We start from the raw sequence: 26,548 nt of genomic DNA, 5'->3' as shown, positions 1-26,548 counted from the left end.
TGATATCCATATACAGAAGGAGAAAGTTTTCAAGGATGGTAAATTTTGTAGAAAAAGCCTCAACATTCTTAGTAGAAACAACTCTAAATAACTGGAACACATTTTAAAATACATTATTATTCTCTTTAAAAAAAACAATGGTGGTTTTCTGTTAACTCTTGTCTTACACAGATGGTTCCGCAATGTCCAGAAGAGACATTGTAGGCAATACTCACTTACTTTGAAGAATATTTTTGGTGCAAGAAAATTTGATTAACATTTATGCTAACTTAAAAGGATAATTATTGTCTTATTTGAAATGGTAAAACTGATCAAACAGTCATTAGCTTGGAATAAAAGATACTCCAAATATTGCATTGCAATTGTGATCCACATTAATAAGAGGTGTTTAATTCATGTCCCAAAACATACAACAGTCCTCAAGAAAGCAATCTGAATGGAGTTCCTAAGTTGATTTTGTTGAGAGCCAAAGTGAGCAGCACCAGGCAAGAGGTGTTCTGGTAAATACTCTGTGTCACATTAGATGTCAGAGCAGAAGGTTCCAGTGCAACTGTTATGTCCTGTTCAGTGCTTCTTCATCAGTACAAACCAAAAAAACTATTTGGGGCAAATGTAAGGAATTCAGAGTCTGGTCATTAACCAAACCTGCATAGACAGAGCAGATATATTTGCACAGCCTGAACAAACATTTAATTGCCTAAGGCTTGGCACAATCATTTCTCAGTCAGAAACTAACAAAATAAACTCTTATGTATCTTGGCTGTATTCTTCTTTAACAAATTTTCAACACATGGAAATGCCTCAGAATAAAAATCTGAAATGTTGTTATAATAACAACTGAAGAGAACAGAAAAGAAAAAGAGAGGGAGAATCACAGAAAAAGTTAGAGCTTATATTTAATGGAAATCAATATTACTAACAAAGAAAAAATATACCAAGTAAAAATAAAGGATAAATTGTTCTTATAAAACGTGCCTTATATAAATTACCTTTCTTTCAGAAAGTGTTTGAAACATCTTTACCTCTTTACAGACAAAACATATTTGGCCTGTAATAAGACAATTATGCATATTTCAAGCACACATCATTGCCTTTCTAAACTTCTTCTATTACTCTCTAAAAACAGTCCTTTTTTTTTTTACAGATGTAAAAACAATAAAGACAACCTTTGTGATTTTACTCATTGTGCTCCTTGGTGTTCCAGTTCTCAAATATTATGTAACTGTTCCTTTGCTGAAAGTTATTTCATCAATAATGTCAACACAATCAACACCAGTAAGAAATAATTTTGACTGATACTTTGGCAGTGAAAATCTCGAAGCCTAGAGCACAGACTTATATCCATTAACTCTCTCAGTTGGCTTTTCTTCAGGCATGAGATGAAGAACAAACCCTAGAGGTGTGTTTGTAGGAGAATTCTTGGTTCAACCACAGCAATGAGAAGTTTCAGATCAATAGAGATATTTTATGTACTACAAATATCACTTTTTTGGAGCCCTGGAAAATGCAGAGGAGAGATGTTCCTTTCCTACTTTTCAGCTCTTTGCAGTTTAACTTCTTCCCTAGAGTTATTTCTAATAACAATGAAAGCAGAAAGCAAATACAGCACAAACACAATGCTCTGAGATCACTGGGCCCACTGATAAGCTTGAATCACCACTGCTTTATAGCATCTGCCAGCTTTTCACTAGCAGGAAAGAACAATATGCCATGTGAAAGTAGGGAGAAAGACAATCTCTAAATAGCAAATTAACCTTAAGTTTGGAGAAAAAATCAGTTCTTGCAACGAAATATACAATTATTTTCCTAGTTTCTTTTTGTATATGTCCCTCATGGTTATAAACAACACCACCATCAAGAATTTCTCCCCAGAATTGCAGAACTCCCACCCAGAAATGCTTCATGGACTTCTTTTTTTGAAAGCAGTTTATGCAGAAGTAAATAGTAATTTCCTTTCTTGCCTGCTTTTAAATGTACAATTTTATATAGGGGAGCTCTGAAAAATAGCTTTAAAATATGAGAATTTGGTTTATGTTCCAGTGACATAGGAAGTAAAAAGACTTAGCAAGACTTAGCAAAGAAATTTTTTGGCATGAGGTCAAATTCTTTGGATTTAGTGGTTCAATATTCCATGAATGAAAAATATATAAATTAAAATGTAACAACTCTAGTTATGGACTGTAGGTTTTATAAAGCATTTTACATTTCCCCAGGTACATTTTACAAGATGGAGCATAGTGCTGCCTAAGCAAGGGAACTGTTATGCTCTATCAATTCAGTAATGTGTGTTTTTTAAACTCCCTAAATACACACTGTATTCCTACTTTACGTTCCACTGGTCTCTTGAGACATAAATTTGCATTTTGAAAGAAACCTGTAAAGAAAGAGTTTTATTTCTCATTCTAGATTTCTCAATCTAATTTTTCAAAATTAAATACAATACCTATAACATTTACATTGTATTTAAGGGGCATATAATAGTGTTAATGGTATATTTCCTTCTCTTTTGGGGAAAAAAATTGATTATATAACCACATTTGAACTGGTTCTTGCACAACATCTGTGACATTCACTGACAGTTGCTGAAAGTATTCATGTTTGACTGTTCATTGATAAGATTTTTCTATTCTTTCCTGCCCTATGGTTTGGCCACTCTCTCCCATTAACCTACAATGTGCTCATTAACTCAGCTTCTAGTGGGTGACACTGGAAATCTTTGAAATTATTATACAGATTAATTCATAGAAGCCCTATTTTTATTATTTTTAAACCTTAAGCTATCTATTAAATGTTGAAAACAAAAAAAGATCCTAGTGTGATGTTTTAAAACAATGTCCAGTTTCAGTTTCATACTGGTCTTAACCCTGATACTTACTGAACTACTGCTGAAACTACTTCTGATCCCTCAGTTCTGTAATCTAAGTCAGTGGTGGCTTCATTTCATTCTATTGTTCAGTCACTGGCATCAGAAAACTATTCAGCTTGCTTAAAAAAGAAAACAATTTGGAGAAAAACAAAACTAAACCCAAACACACACTCACACACAAAAATTACTGATAACCAAGCAGAACACCTAATCCTTGAGGATCCATTCAAACCAAAATCAGCAGTGCAGAAGAGTCTGTTTTTCATTGGTCTATCTGTATATAACTCCTAGCTGATTTCTCCAAAGCTCTCCCCTTCCCAGAGGATTAGAGAAGATGGAGCAGGTACTTTCAGAAGTGACCATCCGCAAACATGGCTGTGGCAGCTCAAAGGAAGAATGACATCAGTACAAGACCAGCACCAAGCATCACTACAAAACAGACTTGTACTCCCTCGGGGAGGAAGTGTGGACAGCTTCAGGAGTGTCAAAGGCAGTCAATGGAACTTTCCACTTATTTCAGCCAAGTGCTAAACCACTTTCAGCTCCCCATACACTGAAAACAAAAACCACCCACTGTACTGCTGAATCCAGGACTATTCATAGAGATACATTCCTATGGACCTGTCTGGGGGGGTCCAGTGCTGGGGCCCAAACCCTAAAACACAGAAGAGCTGCACTGAGGATGACAGAGGAAACAACATGACCTAGTTGTGCCCTTCCAGAAGAGTGTCTTCACCAAAGCAGGCAGATTTAGCATGCTTTCTCTTGAATTACATGCTCTCCAAGTTTAAGGCAAAAGTTCACTACAACCCTTTTACTGAGCTTTCAAATCCATTTGCATGCTACATTTGGCAATGCAAAGCATCAGCTGCCCATTTCATATGCCATCTTCCTTTACACAGTCTTCCAGCTGAAAGCATGATTTGGGAACAAAATACCAGACAGTGAAATGAGCAAAGCTCATAAGGAAAAAGACTTGAGAAAGGAATCACTATCAATTTTAAAAATTAGACATTATGAGTTACACTCACAGCAGTAACTATGTTGTACAGTCACCAAGAGTAATGGGCTTAAATCACTCACATCTTCAGTTTCACTACCCACTCAGTCCTATCATTACTAACTTTAACATATCAACTAGCATTTTATTTCTCTTTTCCATTCTCTCATCATTGAGCCTTTTTTTAAGAATATTAGTAATAGCACATTTAAAATAGTAATAATTGCAGCTAAAATAAGTGAAGTCAATAAACTCTAAGTTAATGACTGCTCAGTATCAGCTGGCGTTTTAATACCAACTAATACAGCTAGCAAAGGAGTTAAAGTACTCAGAATAAAATTTGACTGTGGAAACATGTTTTCAACTTGATGATTTCTTGAATTTTAAATGTCTATCATTAATCATTAATGGCCCTGTCTCTTCAAGATTTTTATTCCCTCTTCTGTACAGCAAGAAAGAGTTCTTTGTGAGTCCAAAAAATTCACAACAGTGAAATGAATCCTCAGGGCCTAGATATTGAACAGTTGCAGGAGGCAAGCCAAGGTCACCATGCTTAGGCTATTAGTGACATTTGTAAATTGCCATCAGCCAGTGCACCATCTTAGCTTGCTTTTGCTTCTGAAAAACGTCAGCCTTCAACACAGTAATGCCAAAGTCATTCAGGAAAGACATTCAAGATTCAAAAGAGTTTGATAAAGCTTAATAACATCCTACTGTGCACCAAACAATACTGAAAATGTCTGTTATTATTACTAACTATAGAAGAAGGGGAAGTGCACCCTGCAACATTTCTCTAATATAAAGGGAGCCTGGGAGATTAATTCAACTGTTGTGCACACTTTGTAGAACAATAGTGTAAACAGCTACACGTCTTCCATTGCATCTCAAAATCCCACTCACTTTGGCTAGAAATGATTATTAGGATACCTCATGTTCAACTTCCTCCTATGATGTCTTCATCCTTCTCTCTATGACCAACACTGGAGAGGTCACCCGTGCCATCACTAGATAGCTCCTTTCATTCATTTCAGAATAAACCAATATTAAATCACCCTGTGAGACCTAACACATTAAGACTCAGTAATGCCTTTGGAGATGTGAGATGGCCACACAATGCTCACAGCAGGGTGACACCTTGACAACTCCACCAGCTGCAAATCAGCTGTGCTAGAGCGGATGTTATGGAAAAGTTTCAGCCTTGTTCCATTGATTTTACTGTGAGGAGGAGTGGTCTACAACAATATATTTTCCCAGTAGACAAATTCCTGTATTCATTTATATTTATAAACTCAGGCAATTCTAATCTATATTTGTTTAGATGAATACATTTTCCCTGGATGTTTAGGGAAAATGTATTCATCGAAACAAATTTATCATGTGTCAAGAAATGCGTGTTGTTCAGGAATTACCACTGATTTCTACCTCCCCCCCAAAAAATTATGTTGATACTAACTTGGGCAAAAGCAAGAAAACACAAGCATGTTTTTCAGCCAGATGAACGGGATTTAAAATGCATTTTGTTCAAAAAGGTTTAGTAGAATTTGAAAAGCTTTGGAAACAGAAAGACGAAAAGTATAATCAGAAAGCTGTCATTAGCTGATTTCACTTGGTAGGCAGGATTTTTTAAACCCATTTGAATTATTCCAAGTCATTCTATTTGCAGTAAATATCATAGCAGTTCCTGTCAAGGGTGCTTGCAATTCATACATCTAGTGATGAGGAGGCAATGGATAGGTCGCTCGAAATGTTTTGGAAGTTCCACATATATTTGTACAGGTTTTTGTGCAAAGATATGGGGTTTTGTGATAAAATGCAACATTGCTATTTTTTGCCTCAAATACAGAAAGCAAAGGAATATATCATATCTAAATGCTTCTGAGCTGGAACAGGTAGATTATTGTACTTTTTTCTTTCTATCTGTCTTTCAATGAGTTTGCTTCTGCTGCCAGTTACCTTCTGAAGACATATTCCTGAACAGAATTTAATTTCAATTATCAGCACTGATATTTTCATGAAAGCACATAAATGAGGATCAACACAGCTCCATTTGTTGCCAACAAAATTATTTCTGCAGACATCATAACCTGGTCTGGTATGTGAAAAATTGCAGATGCAATCATTAGCCCAGTGGAAACATGGGGGTAAAATCAAACATACAAATCCTCTTTCGTTACTGATTTTCTCTTTTTTTTCCTCTCCACTACAAACAGAGTAATTATCTATCATACTCATTTCTGAGGATATTGCTGGTGGTCAAATGGCTAGCAACTACAGTAGTCTGAATAAACTGAATTACCCTAGTAAAAGCAATATTTTATGGTTAATACGTGTAATTGTACAGTGTCAGATAATGGGCTAAAAAACTATTAAAGCCCCATTGCATCGCCACCTGCCAGAAAGTATCTTTCACAAAGTCTAACAAGACATGCTACAGCAAGAGTATTTCAGTTTATGACCTGCCATTCTGCCCTGGTCGAACAGGATGTGACAAAGAAAGAATGCATATAATAAAAAGTGCCTAATAAAAAGTGTTTGAATTTGATTAGGTTCATTCCAGTGGGTTGAAGTAGGTCAGGGACTCATTACAAGTCATTACTTTTAATTATACACAAGGGATACTATATAAAATAATGATGATATGATATCCCAATCTCAAATCCCACAACGGATGCAGCATCTACAAAATATATTCACCACTATAGGAAGTATGAGGTGCACTTTAGGGCAAAACATTAAAAGAATATTTATGCATTAGGAGCATTTTTTACAACTGAAGTACATCTTGTCACCCTGTGCAACACTGTGTAACTTCCTAAAGATGAGAATCCATCTAAGGGAACAGCTTGAATTGTCATCAATATTCTGTGCAAGGGAGTCTATTGATAAATGTTAAACAATGGCATTTTCTCAGTATGGGAATTCTGTATCAGTATTTTCACATCATTTTAAATCCTGAGGTTTTCCTCTCTGAAAACCAACCAAGCTAAGCAGTTGCCCATTCAATTATCCACCATCTTTAGGCAGGCTTTTTCTAAATATTTCAAGCCTAGCTGAGGTCCAGGCACTGAATGATAAACTGAAGAAGCAGCAGATCAAATGAGAAATATTCATACTGAGATCAAATCGCAAGGAGGGGGGATGGAGGGGATCTTGAGCTCGGGAATTGCTGGTAGCTCTTCCTTTACAGAACCCTCTGTTCTCCAATCATCAGATCAAACAGAAAGCCAAAGATGGTCAGATAGCTTTAGGGACTTCTTAAACTATTAAAATTCCCTTTCTACTTGTCAGGGAAACCCACAGTTAATTATGTGTATCAATACATTAGACTTGTGTCAGATTGAACTGAGCACAGTGTGAACTCTGATATTTCAGTTTTTCTAGCTCTACTTTCCTCATTAGAGCTTCTCATGTCAGTGTCTGGAACTCTAATCTCTTTTGATGAGTTTCAGAAAAATATACAGAAAATGTGCATTCCTTTCAATCTGAACTAGGAAACCCAACTTTTTATTATTATTATTCAGCAATAACAAGTGTACCTAGTAGGTCAGAGTATCCCTCAGCCAAAATCAGGTTTCCTTTACATTTATTTGATAATTTGTACCATAAGAGAGCACAGCAAGCAATTTCAGAGACTTGCCCATGGGGACATGCACTCATTCATGGAAATTCTTCTGATTACGGTGACCATCACTATGGAAGGAAGGATGAGACACAGGAAGAAAGGGAAAGCATAGGAACAGACTGCCCAGGGAGGTGGTGGAGTCACCATTCCTTGGGTGTTCAAGTGGCACTCAGTGCTGTGCTCTGGTTGACAGGAAGGCGATCCAAGGTTGGACTGAATGATCTGGGAGGTCTTTTCCAACCTTAATGATTCTGTGAAGGGGAGAGTGCTCTCAGCACATGCAAGATGGGATGCTCTGCTAAAGGAACAACTCTGATCCTTGCATTCACTTCTACTGCTGCAAGGACACTCCAGCTTACACCACTGCCTAAGCAGCACCACTACGCTTTTGCTACCCATGCTACCTTAACATCATGAGATACAAGCATATAAAAATATCATGAGGAGGAAAATTAAATTTTGTATACTTAACAGCTCTCTCCACTGTTGTGGACAATGTGAAGATGTGTAAACAGGGCTCAGCTGGCCAAACAGGTATGTGCAGTGCTCTAGTGGGTGCCTTCACATGTTCTACAGTACACTGCCTACACTTCAGCTACGGCTCAGAAAGCCCAGCTTTCCAGTAACCTCTCTGTTCCATGCTAAAGACTTGCATACCACATTTCAGAATGCATTAAGAAAATCCCTGTGAGTCACCATAGCTATGGATTCCTTTCACAGCACTCACAGTTCATATGGGATTATAAAGCACAATCTAAAACCCATATACTACAGACCTAGAAGAAGGGAAATTAAAAGTATCCCTGTTATGTCTGTGTTCAGACGAATTTTCTTTCATTCTTAGAACAATCAGATTTGGCTGATAAACAACTTTACCTTGAGTTTTTAACCTTAGAAGTTATAAAACATTAGCCAGTGCCAAATGATTTCCAAAAAGTTCAATATTTCCTGTATTAACACAGTGAAATTATAAGTCCAGTTGCTACCAGTAGAAAAGTTGAAGAAAAGAGCAAAACATTTATGAAGGAGAATGAGTGGAGGGGGAGGGCAACAAAGCAAAAATACTGATTACTTTAATTATGTGATAAAAATGCTTCAGATAGATGGAATAACCAAGAGTTCTCTTTCCTTGCAGTGTCAGTGTCTTAACTCTTCCAAAGTACAACCCAGCTGTCAAGGGGTAATATTACTCGTCCCTTTTGAAAATCCCAGGCTTGCAACACAGAAAAGCAAATGTAACTAAGTTATCCACCATCTGGGGATTGTTAAAAAGAATAACTATCCAATCTTAGACTAGGAAAAAGAAGCCTTGTACTTCGGGCTCAGAAGTACATTGTACAAAATACAAGAACATGCCTTGTCCTCTACCCCCATCAAAAAGCTATACTGAAACCTGCATGTCCAAGCACATGCAGTGACTTAGTGCCCACAATCTCCACCAAAGTATCCTGCAGAAAGACTTTGGGGCTTGCTGATGGACATGGGCATCTGAAGACTGCTCCAAAGAGGCGTAGCAGAACAAACAATGCTAAGATTAGCAAAACAGTTACTTTCAGAAATACCTGTATCTCATAAATTTTGCCATTCTGATGGAATAGGTACAGCCTTACAAATCATACTCAACACACTCAAAGAGATCACGACACATGGAGGCTGTGCCCATGGTCAGAGGTATAAGAGATACCTTTGAAGTTTGAACTTATCCACCACATGTTTTGTCCCTGTCTTCAGCCATGAGTAAAGTTTCCAAAAAGTAATGATTGTCATAAAAGTCAGGAACTCAGAAGAAATTATTATATTTTTATATAAAAGTACTTTATGAATGTATAATATACATACGCACACACATATTCCATATGTTGGACAATTTTTCTTTCTTTTAGAGTAATTAGTGATTTATACTTCCTCACTGAGGAGGCTACCCAAATTTTATTCCTAAGCTGATATTGTTACTGACTCAAATTGAACAAGATGAACTTTAAGAAAAGCACAGTCTAAGGAGAATAAGATCACTTGAAGAAACAGAAACCTTGCAGAAGTTTCCTACCTGTACAGCAATATATTGTCTATTTAAAGGAAATAATCAGAATATGGAGGAATTTTTTTATTAGTGTTATTTCTTATTGAATTCATCTCTATATATAGTTACATATACCTGACATTTTCTCCTTTTTTCCTTATATCTCCTTATTTCCTTATCCTTACTTTTTTTTCCTCAAACATTTCAAGAGCTCCCTCCTGCTCCCTTCAGGAAGCTCTGTCTCTTTTCTCTACACAAACACCTTCTTCCCAGATACCCCTTTTCCTTTACACCTGTTCTCCCTACCTCTTCTCACTCTCTCTTCCTCAACCACAACTTAACTAAAGTCAGAAGGAAAAGTACACAGTAGTTGGTTCCTAAAGAGTGATTTAAGATACTTGGTTTGAGCTCTGCTTCTCTCCTTTGGCAGCTCATGTTCAGAGATAACTCAGTAGAAAGGGCAAAGTCTTCTGTAAAATATGGCTGGAGAGGGTCACTCCTCACTCTCATGTACTGAGTAAGGCTTCATTTCCCACAATAGATATTTTTGTGGACATAGTCTCAATGCAGTCGGAGAGCAAAGTCAGCAAAAGCAGCATTTGATGCAGGAAAAAAGCCTATATTGGATGAGCATTTCACAATTTCTGCAAATTCTCCTTTTCCCTATTTTTATTCATTGCAATTTAACTACAAATCAGTTTACTGTTATCACCACCATACAGCCTTGTTTGAGTGTGTTAGCCTCAGCCTTCCTGGCCGGTGCAATGGAGATTTCCTCCCTAGCCATGACTCTCCAATATCTCTAAGTCCAAATACAGAATGATATATAAGTCCTTTCGAATGTTCTTATAAGTCCCCCTCAGTTAGCTTGATCCTGTAAGTCTGGCCACACCATCAACATCCTCCTTCAGCAGCTCAGCAGGATGATGAAAGGAGAGGGCCTGAGGAGCTTTCAATAAGTTCAAAAGCTCCCCCACTCCAATTTTTTCCCATTTCAGCAATCCCAGTAACAGCTCACATTTCTGACAGCATGTCAGTTGTCAGAGCAGAGCTTGCTGATAACCACTTTGCAGTGCCCTGGGCAGCAGCTCTGCTCCCTGCCTGTTCCCCTGCAGGAACCAGCTCACCTTTGCCATTCAGCACGGCCAGAGAGCACTCAGTCGGCACTAAAGCAAACCTTGGCCCTGGGGCTGCACATAAACCCTTTTTTTTTCCTACCTGAAGTGGTTGAAATACCCATGTCAGCTCACAATGTACCTCACAGAACTGTGTCTTTCTTCAGCAGAATAAGAAACCAATTGGTTCTGTTCTGCCCAAATAGTGGTAATCTTAATACTCATCAGCTGTTGAGGATTTTTTTGCTATGGCTGATGCATAACACTGCTATTTAAAGCCAGCTTTAGTACAGATCTTCTGAAGATAACCCCCTGCTTTCCTGACAGTGCTTCAGTCTGCAGCTACGGTGTACAGCGCATCAGTGTAGTTTTTGGAAACCTCTCCTGTACTGTGCACAAATGCTTTGTATTAGGGACTAGAGTGCCACTGTACCACTTCTGAATACTACAGCAGCTTTTGATGAGTGAACATCTTTTATTTTGAAATTGTCCTCCCTCAGTCTGTTGCTGCATATGTTAAAAGACCCCATCAAAAGCAAAATTACACTAAACTAGATTTAAAAGTGTCAAGTGCATTGAATAAACATTGGAGACATCAAAAGCCTGAGTGGATGCTCCTGACAACAAGTGGTGTGGGAATGCCAGCCTGTGCTGAGCCTGATAAAACTCCATTTCTGTCTACTCACTGAAATTGCTTCACAAATATATTTCTGCATATCAGTGTCACCTATCCAGTTCTAGGCACTGGAAGAATTGGTTTAAAATTGCCAACTGAAAGATATCAACACTTTTTTTTTTCCATGGAGTATCAATGTCATCTACATCTCTTTCAAAGAGAAAAAAAAATAGAAGAAAAAAAACACCAAACAACCCACGCAACTTTGAAGCATTTGTTTTTGATGTTTTTAGTCTGTCTTCTCTTTCACGGTTTGTAGTCTTACTTTTTAATCACAAAGGCTACAAAGCACTGAGGTTTATTGAAACAGAATTTATGGGTTCTGTCAACACGTGAGTTGCCTACATAGCAGAAGTTCATTACCTTGGAATGGGATTCATATGATATTTACTGAGCTAGCCAATTGAAATACCAAGCCAGAGATGTGTCCAAGATCATATTTCTTTTGTAGCCCAAAGTCATCTTCAACACACCAGACTGGTTCAGATATCTTTTCTAAAAAGAAGTCTGGAGATGAGGACAATGTTGACAACTCTATTTAGTTTTTCTTAAGAAATGTTAGTTGCCACTAAGCCCACATTTATCCACTTGAACCTTCACTTCAGATGCATTTCTTCTGTGCAGGGCTAATGGGAGATCATCAAGTCCCTTTCCTCCAGGTTAGAAACCAATATAGACAGAGTTTTAGATAAAGCAAAAGTGTGAAACATGGCTCTTACATCACCTTTAGTGTGCATTCAGCCGGAAGCAGATCTCCCAAAGGACTGCTCTGAGGCACTGGCCAGACTGAGATGGGAAGGACCCTCTCATCCTCCCATGGCAGCAAGTTCATGGATTGGTTACACAAAGCTCAAGACAAGTGCAGAGTAGCAGAGCTCCAGGTATATCTGACCTGGTGCCAGGATCTGGCCTTGACTTCTTGAGGTATGTTTGACATTGAATAAAATATTTGCCAGGTATGTAGGAAATAAGGTAACTGACAAGGTGACAGCCCCCATGGGAAAATACAGCCACAGAGTAAGAGAAACTCACTGGTCAAAATCAGACAGCAGAAGTTTCACAGGTCTGAGAACATCTTTACAGATCCCAGACTGAGATGCCCAAGTGTCCCTTTAGGCATGTAAGAGGGTTCTGTGAGGTCTTACTCTTGATAGTCCAAATATAACTCTTCAGATCTATGAAAACAATTAAGGGATACAGTTGTATTGTGCAGTTTCAAAATGACCCTGCAAATCTTCTGTGTCAGATTTCTAAAGAATGGCAATTTCACTCCCTGTTAGAATAAGAGAATTTCTGTCTGACAGAATTACCCGGTACAAGGGGAATAAGTTACTTTCTCTATATTTGAACATCAATCAGTTTCTTATCTCTGAGCATTTTTCCTTTTCCATTTTTTACATTTTATGGCAGATATCCTTTCCACTCACTTGGAACATCTGAGCCAATAATTAACAATATTTCACTCGAGAGAGAAAAGCTTTAGCTTATATACACAGGTGTCACAACAATCAGACTCTAACAAACAGTGAATTGTTTCAAGTGAACTTCTGCGTGCACAGAGGAGAGTTTTGTGCAAAATATACAAGAGCAAAAGCAGAGATGTTTCCATTGCCTGTGCTAGAAGCCAATGGCTCCAGATGCCTTCTACCACCCTGGTGTCAAAGCAAAGGGCTCCCTCAGATGCAAGCCTCTGCACAGCCTGGTGCTGGAGTGTCCAGAGCCCGCTCGGTTCTGCAGCCAGCTGCAGAGCAAACCCTGCTTCTCAGGCAGGCAGCAGCTGCAGGAACCCAGGCCGGGGTGCCTGCGCTCTGCCCTGCTGGCCAACAGCTGGAGAGCCTCAGGTGGGAGCAGCACACGGTCCCCATGGCAGCAGAGCCCGGCTGGAGGCAAAGCACCCGCAGCGCCTCGGCAGGCTGGAGCTGCACGGCTCCCCCAGCAGAGTGCAGGTAAAGGCTTTGCCTTTTCCTGAGCACCCCGAGAGAGAAACCTCCCTCTGAGCTGCTGCACTTCAGGGAGAGTGCATCCAGCCTGGTGGGATTGCAGGCAGGAGCTGCACACAGGAGGGATACACTCTGGGAGACACACGGAGCACCTCGTATCTGCAGCCACAGAAAGAAGACAGCACTCCTGGGACGCGTCCTTCCAGTCAGGGGTAGATCAGTGAGCCTCTAAGTGCAAGGTAGTATCATTGCTGTAAGGTTTATAGATGAAGTTATAGGGGCACCAAAAAACTCTGCAGCTACTGGTAGCAGGCTAGACAGGAGATTATTTGAATCCTTGCACAGGAGCTAGACCAACCACATTATACAACCACTCTTCCACAGGGTGATTTTTATTTCCCCCCTCCCACAAGAGGACTCCTCACTTCAAACCACAAATCATTGCTATTATAAGTGTTATTTCCACATCTTTTCCTGAAAGAAAAGAAACAAACAGAAAAGCCCTCTTCAGCCCTCTGTTTCAGCTTGGATGCATCTGGGTCACACAATAAGGAAAGCAGACGCAGCCCTTCTGCATGGGAACTATTGGGCGGCTCTCATGCTCCCATTCACCACAGGCTGTGGAAGTCTCAGCTCTACAGTATAAAATTCCAGAAAGATAATTAAGAATCAGACTCTCATATTATGGAGCTATTAACCTCTCTGTACTATAATTTTTGAAGATATAAAACAAAATAATGCTATTTTCCTATATTCTACAGAGAATAAGATGCTCAAGTCTCAAACTACTTAATTTCACTATTTAAGTGTTTATTAAGGTCAAGGAAGCTTTTCACAGATGTGGAACTTCACCTGAAAGCAGCAGTTAAAAAAAAATCAAAATAAATTATCAGAAATGTGATCTTCTCACACACCTTTTTTAAAAAAGAATTCTATATCTACACCTAAATATTGTAGAGAAATAGGGAGCTCTTGAGATTCTTCTCACACTACATCAATTTCCATATCTTATCTTTTTTCAGCTCATACCTGCTATAGAAATAAAATCTAAGGAAAAAAATTAACATGTTTAAACTTGCCAGTTAATAATAAATTCTTGATATATAGTCAGAACAGATTAATTTGTTCTATCTGTTTGGAATGCAAAAAACAGCATGTTAAATACTGAATCTGTCTCAGAATGTGAAAAAATATATTCTCCTTTTTATTGACTGCAAATATTAAATCTAAAGAACAGTTGGAAGGTAGAGCCTGCAATACCTGCTTTGATTAGTCAACAGATGTTCTATGGAGTCCAAACTTACTGAGTCCCTGAGTTCTGATTTTTACCGTTAATTCAAACAATAACAAAATAGAAACCTAAGCTTGCCCCCCACCTTCCCCCACTGCAGCTGACTACAGCAACAGTAGCTCTCTAAAACCATCCCTCCTCTAATACTTCATTATATCTGCTCGAGGGAAAGGTTCCTGTATCTGAGATAATTTGCACCTGCTTGTGTGAGTCACCTGTTAGTACAGCTGCTTCTTAATGATACTGCCTTGCAGCTGAGATAAGAGTAAATTCAACAACTAAAGATCAAGAGGTGGTTTGAGAGTCTAATACATCAGTTTCTTCCACTGAACAGAAAACTTATTTCCTTATTAAAAAAAAAATCATTGCATGATCCAATAGCTAAAATGAAGAAAGAAAAAACATTAGGACTAGAAATAAGATAAAGCTATTTAATGTTGAATGTAACTAATAACTGCAAAACTTTGCTGGACTGTACTTGATATGTAGTGTACAACAGCAGAGTACAGAGTCCAGACTTCAGGTCAGCAGAGTTTAACTTACTCAGGAAACTGTCAGGTGTGATCTTATGGCAGGTCTGAAAAGTAAAGAAGTTCAGGGAAGTTGGCAGGTCTGTCAGACAGCCTCCTACAAGTGCAAGAGCAGTCCTCGAGGACAGTCAGGAAGTCATCAAATTTATCAGAAAATCTGCATGACTGAAGAGGGAACTTACAGCACAGAGAGATTAAAAGGAAATACACAGGAGGAGGATGGAGGGGCCAGGAACAGGAGTTTAAAAACAAATCATGCCAGACCACCCTGCTACTGTTCTAGAGTATGGTGATGGGGTCTGTAGTCAAGGATAGAGCAGGAGACACCATTTACATTGGCTTTAGCTTTTGACTGTCTCACCCAGTATTCTTGTGTCCAAGTAACAGCTTTACAATCTGCTGGTGAACAAATGGACAGGTAAAAATCCAGTCAGACTATCTGGGAAGGGTCACAACTAAGGGGCCATAGTCCCATCTGGAGGCTGGGTAAAAAGTTGACTACCACAGGGGTCTGTTCTAGAATTCCTCCTGCTTAACACATTCACCAGTGATCAGTAAGTTTCTGAGACAATGGAGTGCAAATTCTCACACCAAACTGGGGGAAACAGTGGGTACACTGCAGGACAGGGCTGTCATATAAAAGGGCCTATACAGGTTTGAGGAACAGGCTAAAAGCATCCTTATGAAGTTTAGTAAGGGGAAAAGCAAATCCCTGCATTCAGGAAGGAAATGGTCCTTGCAACAACACAGGCTGGAAGGTGATGCATGGGGAGAGGCTCTGCAGAAAAGACCCCTGAAGAGAGCAGCATGAGACAGCAGCACTCTGGCAGCAAAGAGGATGAGAAATATCCTCATATTGGGCTGTAGTAACTGGAGCAAGACACAGAAGGGATTATCACTCTCCATTCATCACGGTGGATGATGATGCACACTGCAGTACTGTGCCAAGTGTTGGCTCCCCAGGTACAAGACAGAAATGGATAAACCAGACCAAGTTCAGCAAAAGGCTGACAAAACATTTGGGAGCTGAAGTCCTGGGAAGAGAGGTTGAGGCAGCTGGGATTATGCAGCTTGAGGAAGAGCTGGCTCAAGAGGAAATAAACACCAGTCCTTCAGCATCAGAAGATACAGCCAGACTTCCCAGCCATGAGGTGGCAGTGTGAAAGACACCAGGCAAAAAGCTGAAACAATAAAGGTGCAGACTAGCATTAGGAGAAACTTTTACACCATAAGAAAACAGTCAGACAGTACAACACACTGCCCAGGGAGTATCTTCCGTGCTTGAGGATTTTCAAGACCCAACCAGATAAAGACCTGAGCAAGTGGTCTGATCTCCTGATCTCATAGCTGACCTTGAGCAGCAGCCTGGGTTATCCTACCTTGCTGGTGACTGGACTGAGCTCTGGGTTAAGTGTTCTCTGTAGTTTATGAAGAGAGACAGGAACCTCCATTGTGCAATTCACATCTAAATGGACTAATCAGCCTCTACTGGAGACCTATTTGTCTCCAGTAACTGCAGAGATTAAAGTCACAGCCTCAATAATATTCAAATATACTTCTGTGTACCAAAGAAGCAGCAAATATTTGCCTTGATTCTCATTTAAATATAGAAGTTAAATGGAAGTAGGCATCATCTGACCTAATTTTAGTCCTTTGAGATGTCCTGACAGAGGAAAGTGAATATAACACAGTGTCTGAAAACATGCAAGAACCTAAACCTATGCAGATTTTGTTGCTACTTTAAGAATTGCACCTGCACAGTCAGATTTTGGGGTTACTTTCTCTAAGACTTCCTGTGCAAAAAAGCAAGTATATGAAATTTCATGTAGTAAATCACAGAAATTGTAAAAGACATTTACAAAATATTGCTGAACCTTAAAAATCAAACACGCATGGAAAATTTCATAGTAAATAAAGAGGCTTCAAATTGTATGGGCAAGATTAGCATGCTATGACAGCACAAAAAGGGAAATTTGCATTGAACCAAGAAATAAACATCCATGATTACTAAAAATATGGCTTTATGCACATGCACCTAGTGTAGGAATAGACCAGAGCAAAAAGTGAAGTCTGCTTCCTTTGGTAAGAATGGTAACTGCTTCTGCAGCAGCCCCAGTGGCACTCCTCACTAGCAAAATGCCAAGGAACTTCTTGGCTTCTCACGCATCCTGATTTTGACACTATAGCATGGGCAGTAAACTAACATTAGGCACAGGCACCTCTCTCTGCTGAGGTCCAGTTCCCAGAGGTACATGGTGTCCTCCCATCTGTGAGGGGCACCACTAGCCCCAAAGACCACTAAGGATGTGAAAGATGACTTCCATGGCTTCCTTCTCTTTCTCATATACAGTAGCAGGGTCCTACTGAGAATGACAGTCTCCACCATATAGAAAACTCAAGATATTTTAGCAACATGCCCTTTATGTATTTGGAAAAAAAAAAATTAAAAAAATTCCACCAGCTAGCCAAAAAGGTCAATCTTACTGCAGCAAAGGGATGAAAAACCATATCTGTATTTCTGCCCTTTCCTCATCATTTTGAAGATGCTTTTTGTAAAAAATGTCCATCTCATATAATCAATTTCTTTTTCTTAAATACTGTTACATTAAAAAGCTCTTGAAAAAATCTGCTCATTTTCATGTGCATTTACCTCTTCCTCCAGAATACATAGTGTCAGATTTATTTGCTTTCCAATGTCATCACATACAGCTCCCATTCCAGCACAAGTGCCACTTCAACTCCAGCCTCCTCTGCATGATGAGCCTTCCCTTGTGCTGTGTGTCCTAGACCACAACAAATGCTCTTTGGCTAAGCCATTGGAAAAATAATTGGTCTGATTGCTAAATATTTCTGCAGGTAAGAAAGAGCATTTACTTGTTATCATGCTTACCATCTATAAAGCAAGAATAATCTCACTGAGATATAATGTTTCCTTTGCCCATTGTCCATTTTTCAAGAATGATAGAATTCCGTATCAAAAAAATGGTGTCAATTTTTTCCAAAGGAAAGTATTTCAAAATACATACTTTAATAAATCCTCAGTCTTTGTAATTAGAAATCAAACTTCTCTAATTTCTTTAATAAACCAACATACTAACTATGCCACAAGTAAATCAAATAAATTACCATTTTTAATTAGGCATAACAAACAATTAAACAGATGACATTTAAAACTAATTTTCTCTACTGGAGAGAACATGATTTAAATCGGTGCTGAGCCTAGCACTCTCCTTGTGGATATTCCTTCAAATGCAGTGACATTCAAAATCATCATAACATTTTCAGAGACAAGTCTATTTCCATTTTCCAGTATTTGAAGTTTCACTTTTAAGCCAGGTTTTTTCAATTACCAAACTTCCGTAGAAATGCTTCATGTCTTAAAGTTTCTGCTCAGCTCCATAGTATGTAATTGCAGAACAGCTGCACAAGTCATACCAACCACTGATAAAAAGGCATTACAAACTTCTAAGCAAATCATATTTATAATGCATAATATTAAAGGCCAAAGAAAATCAGTAGTACTTCAAGGGAAACTTTGGAAAATAGGGCAAGAGCATCTTGGGAAAGTGGTAAATACTGTGCAGCAGTGAAAAGATGCAGCTGTCTAAAACAGAGCTCCCGTACAGCACACTGAAAAGAGAATTACCTTACTTTTGGCTGTACTTTGTCTCCCAAATTAAAGCATTATCTACAGTTAACTGCTTCAAGGACTGGATCAAAAACTCTTAGGAGTCCAGTCCAGGAAAGAGTAGGCACTCGCAGGAGTTACCTGATGCCAAGCACATGGGTCTTCTCCCAAGCACATATTCCAATATAGGAAAGATTTGCCCCTCTGAGCTATTTCAGGTGATCCAGAAGGCACAAAAGAAATGGCCTATTTCCTACTCTGAAAGCATTCTGTAATTCTTCATTTGTAATGGTGTAAGTAAAGAGTGAGTCTGTAGGAATCAGTGGATTAAGGCTCTGCAAAGGCAGTCAGCAAGGAAATATAGCAGGTGCACATTTCACTTGCAAGCTTTGCTTAACAATTGTCATCACATGTATACACACTTTTGCAAAGCATCAAATGCTAAAAACACAGCAAAGATGTTTTATATTTACTAAAAGGTGACAGACGAGTTTCTAGAAAGTGCAAAATGCAACTGAACATGTCACCCAGATCATTTTCAAGAAAAATCAGAAGCCCAAAACGATACCATGAATTTAATTTTTTTTTCTGTTGCCTGAAAGAACTAAATGTAGTATGGTATCTTCCTGCTTGGACTGCATGTGTGATTCCCATCAGCATAAATGAGGGCTGTGTGTGTGAACTGAGGGCAGAACCAGTCTGGCTCGGTACATCCCTTCTGGAGTGTGAGAAGGTAGCAGTAAATTTGCTCTAAATGAAAGAAGTGGGAAGCTGAAGTGGCCATTTTTGTAGCTAGCATGTTGCTGTTGAAAAGGTAGCTGGAGAAACCTGTTTGTGACACATAGTACATCCATTAGTTTAAGACTATAGCTAGTCTGTTTTATATTGACATATAGAAAATATATATTAAAAATAAAAAAATAATAAGTTGTTAAAACTTTTGAATTATGACAAAAATAATTATTTCTGCTCGGCAAAAAGCCTCAGGGGAACAGTTCTCCAGACAAGTCCCTGCAAGGGAAATGCTTCCAGGGAATGCCTCCCTAGATAAATCTCCTGCAAAGCAGAATGCCTCTGGCAAAATGCTTTTGGTAAAATGCTTCTGAAAGGTGATGACTGTCTTGAAAAAACCTGTGCTCTCTCTCCCAGAGTGCCCAAAGCCAGGTTTTCATCACAGCAAGGTGCAGCCCAAGCAGTGGGATGAGCTCACTGTCTCTAACCAATCAAAATAAAAACTGGAACCAATTACTGCCTGTATCCCAATGATTATAAAGACAGAGATTTCCATAATCACAGTTATTACAAATATTTATACTCTGATTAGGTAATAGTGACAAATAACTGTCAGAACTAAGGGATTTATGTGGGATAGAGTTACTGAGAAATAATCATACCGGAGTTATGCAAATTACCCCTCATCAACCAATCTTACTGTAAGGATTTGCATATGTGATTACAAATGTGGAGTAATATACATGTAACTCTGAGCTCTGCCTGCCTGAGAGGCAGCTCCTTCTGAGGAGTATTTTGTTATCGGAAAAATCCTGACATTTCTCTAGTACTGAAATTTGGTCTTGTTTTTCACAATCATAGTGTTATCTGATAAAAATATATCTGTTATGAAATTCTTGTGCCCCAGAAATCTTAAATCATATACTCACAACAAACAAGACTACTGTAGTTGCCCTCTTCCTCACTAATCTGTTTAATCTCTCACTATCCTCTTGCTGCAGCTACATCTCTTCAGGACAGCATTTTCAGTCCCTGTGAGTGCTACCTAAGGGTGAGAAAGCAAAAAGTAGTGACCATATTTACTAGAGTGTAGAATAAGGAGATCAGAGCACACAGACAGAGAAGCATGCTGTGCATGCTGTGCAGATATTCAGAAAATGTCATTTTTTAAAAATAGAATGATCATGTTCCAAGCTTACTGCCATAAGTACAATTAGTAGCCCCGCTTTTTGTATTAAACTCATTAGGGCTAGAAAACTGACAACTTTCTAGCTATGGGATCAATTTGGTCTATTTCAGATTCCTTATCTCTTCACAATGGTCACTATGATATAAAGAGCTTTGCAACACTAGCTTTTTAGCATTGCAGTAAACAGGGTGTGGAAAGGAGTACAACTTTCCAAAAGATTCGTCTTTTTCACAACTTTTCTACTTAAAGTGCTTGTATATCTGTTTAATGATCAATATGAATAAATTTGATAAATGGAATTTTCTGCACATAATATTGAAAATGTTAATATATGCTGACAGCCTGGAATCTCTGGTCACATCAGAGTTTAGACCTGAGGCCAGATCCTGTTTCCCAAATCCTGCCAGAAAGCAAGTGTACAAATACACCTTGTATTTCCAACAGCAATCCAGCCCTCCAACCTGCATGCATAATCATTTAAGGATCCTTCTCCTTGCCTAAAATTTTCTTTGGCATTTGAAGTATGACTTCCATGAGAACATAACTATCATGAAATAATTTGTTATTATCTCAAATGACCTTGTTTGGGAAAACAGCATTTATTCTCATAATGGAAGGAACTTTGATTCGTCACATCAGCTGTTACAACACTCACATTTCCTAATGCCATTCCAAAGAATGTTATTCTTCCATGGTCATTGTCTATTTGCTCTTCTATACGTATTATGCCATTCTTTTCTGTTGTCAGTGCATAAATACAAGGAAGAAATTATATACACAGAGATCTTTGCAAACAGAAGCATTGTTGATGATACTTGAAGGTAATTGCAAAAAAACCCCAAGGAAGGCACTTTACAATACTAAAGACAACGAATACAGCATTTTCAGAGACAGGTTTGTTCAAATAGTTTATAACTAGGTGCTATCAGAGTTGGGTGGGAAAAAGTCTCTCTACCCCAACAATAATTTCAAGATTTAAAAATATTTTCTCTTCTGCATGAGGATGGAAACACAACATGCCCAGCTTTTCCACCAAAAATAAAACAAATCTCTATTTTAACATAGGCAATGTTTCTAAAAGATGTAAAATCAAAATTTAAATGTCTATCTAGGAACTAAAAAGTATTCAGTTGGGATTGGGGGCTATCTGGGAGTTACATGTGTTTGTAAGCACTGAAACTGCTTAATAGAGCTGGAAAACTTTCCAGATTAGAGTTTTAGTGAAACAATACACTTGCATTAAAAAAAATGATTCAACTAGTTATAATTTTCAAAGAAAAAAGGAAATGTTCATAATAAAATTCCAGGCAAGGAGTAGGTTCTAGTATCCCAATGTTGATGTAGCACTCATTTTATCCCGTTTTATCTTCGTGGAGTATTTTATTATTATTTTGTAAAAAGTGAATCATTTGTCAATCAAAAAAAAAATTACAGTCAGTTTCAGACTGTGGTGCTTACTCAAACCAGATATCTAATTAGATGTAGTCAATGTTATGACTCATAAAGTGATGAGATTCTTTGATTCTTTCAAAAAGGAATAGGGCTTACCTCACTTGAGAAACCTTTTCCCAACTTAGACCATGGTAATCATGTGATCAAAAGTAATTTATCAAAAGGCTCTATTCCATATGTATTGTATAAACATAACCCACAATATCCTATTAGGAAATTGTGAGTTTTTATATAATACTGGATAAACATTTTAAAAAATCCCTTACAGAATTGCTCTTTCATTTACTTCTTACATTCAAAACAAATAAAAACTGTCATTTTATCCTCAACTAAGGCTAACTTGTAGACATAGCAAAGCTTTTCTCACAAGACTGAAAAAGTTACAATTATAGAGAGGATAACATCAATATGCCATGGCTTCTTGGAATCACCAATTCCTGAAAACAGATTTTAGTTCAAATTTTAGTCCATTTTTTCTATCATTAAAATGATAGGAAAAATTCCAGGCATGCACGAGAGTTTCTATGTTTTTCCTTTCGGAGAAAAGCTTTAAGCTTCTAAAATTAAGCATCTAGAATACTAATGCATAGTTAATATCCTGAATCTACTTCTTTACAATAATTTCTTTTAATCTGCTCCTTTTTTTGGTACAGAATGTAAGCCCACCCCCAGAATGACTAATTTAGGCCCTGGCGTACAAACATTGCTAGCACCTGCCGAACTCAAGTGCAATCAGTGGGGCAGGTTTAAACACCCCTTGTACATGAAGGTGAGTGCCCTTGCCACCCATCACCAGGGCACTGACCCAGAGGAGAGGAGGAGTCAGCAGGCTGCCTAGCAGGGGGCAGCTCAGGAAGGTAGCTCTTGCCCCTGGAAACCCATATTCATTTTGCTTGACATTACCATTGGTGAAACAATACACAAATACAAATGCAGCATCATCCAACTCCTCCCAATTAGAAGCAAGTTGCCTTTGTGGTGGCTCCTTTTGCTTCATGAAACTGGCACTCCCCATTGCCCAGAGGACCACACTCTAATGTGCTGAAATGGCTTTGCCCCATAGAATCATAGAATTATTTGTGTTGGAAAATACCTAAAAGATCACAAATTCCAGTTGTTGACCCAGCACTGCCACGTCCAACACTAAAACCACATCCCTAAGCACAACATCTACACATCTGGTAAATAACTCCAGGGATAGTGACTTAACCACTTCCCTGGCAGCCTGTTCCAATGCTTTACAACCATGCCAGAGGCCTGGCAACCAATGAAGATGAAGAAAATGTGTGGACAGCTCTGACCAGGTTAAGAACAGACTTGTGGTGCCTCATATTTCATGCTTGTAACCCACCAGGTCCTATCCCCAGGAAAAAGTGAAACAAACTGGGATATTTCAAAAGTCATTTTGTCATAATCTCTGCTGCCTACAGTTCTCTCTGTTCTCTGTCTGCCTACTTTGCAGCAGACCAGGGCACTGGTGTTTAGTACTCCCAGCATCATGGGATAGGCATGAAAGCAGGAAAACAGCTACATTCCTGGAAGAAATTTCCCAGCATTTGGGGATTTCCCTTCAAAGCATCTGTTAAGTGTTCATTACTCCTTCGTTAGCTTTCTGCTGCAGGAGCAGGGCTAGTGCTAGGAGAGAATTTATGAGTCTCTCTGCATAAAATTAAATCAATGTGCCCTGAGACTGGGCACAAAATCTGGCTGGGGATGACCCAATCAGTCTTACACAGACTTGAGTCTCAAGGTAACAAAAGAGCAAACAAAGAGAGCTAAAGACTCCAAACCTGACACATCAGCTACAAACTACTCTATTTGGTAAGTCTCAAAATCAGTAATAGCCTAAACGCTTACACTCTTCTCTTTTTTTAGCAATCTGTTATGCTTCTATACAGCAAATACTCTTCCAAACCTCTTTTGGTATCACTGATGTTTTTTTAGGAATAGTACCTATGAAGGATCTCACACAGTATGTTAGCTGCAATCAATGCTTCCTAAGTGAAAACTTTTATGGCTTTGAACTCAGGAACAGAAGGTTCATGTGACAGCTCAGCTTGATTTGCAATTAATAAATCCACAGGTCACTCAGCAAGAGTTCCTACTGCAAAGGACTGTTCTTTCATATATTAGGACAGGACCTGACTCCAGCAAGGTTGAGGCTGGTGGCCAGCTAATTTGGGTAGCACATGATGCTGAGCATCTGCTCTGAAACAGATGCTAAAGCTTTCTAAAGCTGGACACACTCCTCTGTCTAGAGGTGCTGGTAGATGGTGCAAGTGCAAACAGCAGGGGCATACTGGTCCTATTTATATCTAGTCCACCTATCTCAAGATCATAATTCCAACAAAATACTAAGGATCTGTATCAAAGGACATCCATACATGTGTTCCACTTCAGACAAGGGGTCTGATTTGCGGAATCCTGGTCACCACAATGGGACAGCTTACCACCCAGAAACTCTGCAAAACAGGCCAAGAAGAATAAACATTGGTCAAGATGAATCCATCAGTCGTGTATGCTCTAAGACTGTCTTCACCCAAAATAATTAAAAAACCTGAAAAGGCTGCAAGTCTGCTGACCCCAGATATTCAGAGGTATGTCTGTGAGCTTTGTGGCAAAAAAAAAAAAAATTCAGAAATCTTCAGGCAGCTTGTCTACTAAATCTTCATTTCGACATGAAATTTGTTTACAGGACAGAGATCATACCCTCTGTCCCTACAGGACAGAGATATACCTTTTTTTCTGAGTAACTTATAATTTACGTCTCTTAACTTATGTATCAAAATCCAGTTAGAAAATATAACTCAATGGGCAGCTTAATAGGGATAAATCTTATTCAAACTAATTCACATTCATTAAAAAATTTAAATAATTTCACTACAGTTTTTAGTAAAGACAAAGAGCTTAGATGTTTGTGTGTAGATAGATAGATAGATAGATAGACAGACAGATAAATAAATGTAAGTCCCAAGGATAAAGGAGACCCAAGAAACACACACACACACACTCTTCTAATCCTTGAGTGTTGAGACACTATTTTTAATGTTATATTTTTTCCTACTTTTCCCATAAATGTTTTCATTTGATCTTAAATGACCTCCCAGAACAGGGGCCAACTATCAATTCTGTGTTGTAGACCTCTAAAAACTGAACTGAAAAGACCGTAGTTACTTCACATACACTAATTAGCTATCACAAGTGAAGAATTCACTACAAACAGCAGCCAGTTTTGAACTTGGAGGTGAAAGGGCACGTACTACAAAGCTCAAAAATGTCAGGGAGTTATATTAACATCTGACTCTCAGTCGAAATAGATTACGTCTAGTGTTGAGGAATAGAAGAAATCATTGCCCTCTGGTGGCCAAAATGGCATTTTTAAAGCATCAGAAATGAAGCAGAGTATATAGGGACAATAATCCACCATCCCATACGTACAGTGAAAAATCTTAAAGGATGCTAATTTTATTGATATTGACATAAATGGAGAATAGTATGGTTCTTTCTTTCATAGTTTCAGGATAGAGGCTCTTATCAAACCCTTAATCTAGATGCAACTTTTCTCCCCTTCCCAGAGTTTTCCCTCATTCAAATTCAACTTGTATGAACATAAACCCATGAAATGCACAACTTTTCTTAATTCAGTGTCAGAGACGAAGCTCATTTTCAGCACCTAATCACCTCTATCAACAGCAGTTTAAACATAGCAATGCATTATTATATCTGTGTCTGAGAATGCTTTTTTTCCTGGACAGCCCTACAGATGGATTGGAAGTACAAACTGAAGCAACACAGTCAATCTAACAGTGGTCCTTGTACTGGGAACAACCACGCAGGCTTCCTGCAGTCCACACACAGGCAAGGCCAAATGCTTTGCTGGTGCCTGGGATGCTGGGGTAAGAAGAAGGAATTGTTTTGCTACAGGAAGAGAGAAACACAACTCCTTCACTCTGCTGAGGGCATACGCACACTCTGTCCAAGTGCCATGTGAGTGGGTTCAGAAAGGACACTGCCTTCTGTCACACACAGTGACATGCTCTGCCTTTGTGTCAGCAAAGACTGGTAAAGACACACAGCACAGCACACTGCTGACCACCATCTCATGTACCAGAAGGCTTCAACCAATCTTTAATATGAGCTCTGTGATCTTCACCAAGCATCTGTTGACGTTGTGGCTTTCGCAATGAGAGACCCTTTAGGTTGGCTCCTTGTTAAAAGTCACAACTGTTCTGTAGCCACAGCCAAGGAAGGAATGGAGAAATGATCCGAACCTCTCACTTCCCTCACAGCCCACCTGAACAGGTCCCACTGCAGCTGAGTGCATCTCTAGGTGTCAGTGCACAAAATGGGGCTCCCAACCACCCTTTTATGTCTCCAATTGTTCTAAGCACCACTCCTGCACCTAGAAAACTCCCAGGGAATCTGTATCCAAGAGTGAGTTTAGCAACTTACATTCATTTTATCCATGGGAAATTTTAAAAACTCCT

The 26,548-nt window shown here is 38.8% G+C and overlaps 1 protein-coding gene across 5 annotated transcripts in view; it reads right to left on the bottom strand.

Annotated features, from left to right (window-relative positions):
• Positions 1-26,548, bottom strand: part of GRM8 (glutamate metabotropic receptor 8) — a 320,858-nt gene that overhangs the window by 257,288 nt on the left and 37,022 nt on the right. The window lies entirely within an intron of this gene.

Source organism: Motacilla alba, chromosome 1A (genome assembly GCF_015832195.1).
Source record: "Motacilla alba alba isolate MOTALB_02 chromosome 1A, Motacilla_alba_V1.0_pri, whole genome shotgun sequence".
NCBI classification, from domain to species: domain Eukaryota; kingdom Metazoa; phylum Chordata; class Aves; order Passeriformes; family Motacillidae; genus Motacilla; species Motacilla alba.
The sequence above is the reverse complement of the archived record's forward strand: the minus strand, read 5'-3'. Positions and strand labels throughout refer to the sequence as shown.